The following is a 1487-nucleotide window of genomic DNA, read 5'->3' as shown; positions in this document are numbered from 1 at the left end:
TTTGCTTGACATGCTAACAGTGTGTTTGGGCTACTACTAGTGAAATTTGTTGACATCACCCTTCAACAAATCATCCACCAGCTATACACTTTCAGAGACCTCTGGAATAAAAATCTCTTGAAAAACAGGTAAGGGTTGGAGACACAAAGAGTATACCTGCTGTAAAAATCCTGCCTCAAATCTATTTTCATCTATGTCATGCTAGCACTGGAAAACAGACATTAGATGAAAGAAATGAATAAACTCATGTATCAGCAACTTGTCAACAGTGATCCTGTATTCCTTTTGCAAAACTAAGTAGCAAAATATGAGATGCAATCTTTTATTTTGAGAACTGGTTGCCAATTGGAAACCCCTTCTCAATATTGGAAACTCTAATTCTTTAGACATTTACATAGCCTGCACCATTCTTACTTGACTGCTTACCATTTGAATCTAAGAAGGTCCTCTCACAAACTATGGGTTAAATATCACGTTTCTAGGGAGATAATGATAAAACAAAACAAAAAAGGTGTTCTTTTTTATCATCAAGGTAACACCTTCTTTTATCTCTAAGATTCCTACAAATTAACCATGCAAGAAATTTGAGAAAAATGCTGCATATGTTTTGATGCAATTTATTTGTCTCACATGGAATCAAAATTTCTGCTAGAGAATGCTTCAATGCATTTTTGTCTCTGTGTATTTATTTACTCATTAACTTTCAACAATATACACTCACTTGAACAATAAAGAAATAAATAAATTCCCCCCAGATGCTCATCCAAGTTGACTGTAGGGTGCACGTATTATTATTGTTATTATTATTATTACTAATAATAATAATAATAACAAAGGATTTTTTGAATTCAGTAGCAAACAAAAAAAGCAAAGAAAATAAAAATAACTCCCCAAAACACAACATGGGATTTGGGTTTTGATAATTTCTCAGGCTCTTTTTTTTTCTGTTGCAGAAAGAAAATGACAAACATTTAATTCAAAGTGATTCCATATTTTTCTAAGAGATATTTAACTGGTTTAGGCTTGGCTGTATGGTTAAGTTTGCTTTCCATCTACATGATTTTAGGTTCAGTTCCACTGCATGGCACCTTGAGCAAATGTCTTCTTTTATAGCTGTAAGTTGGTCAAAGCCTTGTCAGTAGATTCAATAGACAGAAACTGAAAGAAGCCTGTTGCATGTGTGCGCGAGTGTGTGTGTATGCACGTATGTATACAAATTTATATATGTATACATATTTATATAAATAAATTACTTTTAGAATTTGAAAAATTCAAAAAAAATTTTTAAATAAAGATAATTCAGTTGAGTTTATAGAAAAACAAATTTTTAATAGAAATATCTGAATGCTTCCACATGGGCTCCATTGGTTGCATGCAACACACCTAGACAATACAAGACAATAAATTGTGGAAATTGTAAAGATAATTTATGAACACTGTGCATGTGTGTGTGTGTGTGTGTGTGTGTGTGTGTGTGTGTGTGCATG

At 32.5% G+C, this 1487-nt stretch overlaps 1 protein-coding gene across 1 annotated transcript in view; it reads right to left on the bottom strand.

Moving 5' to 3' along the window:
* Positions 1–1487, bottom strand: part of LOC106882365 (epidermal growth factor receptor) — a 205829-nt gene that overhangs the window by 65596 nt on the left and 138746 nt on the right. The gene's annotated exons all lie outside the window — the stretch shown is intronic.

The sequence above is a fragment of the Octopus bimaculoides genome, chromosome 10, assembly GCF_001194135.2.
Source record: "Octopus bimaculoides isolate UCB-OBI-ISO-001 chromosome 10, ASM119413v2, whole genome shotgun sequence".
NCBI lineage: Eukaryota > Metazoa > Mollusca > Cephalopoda > Octopoda > Octopodidae > Octopus > Octopus bimaculoides.
Note: the sequence above shows the minus strand (reverse complement) of the source record. Positions and strands in the feature narration are given on the sequence as shown.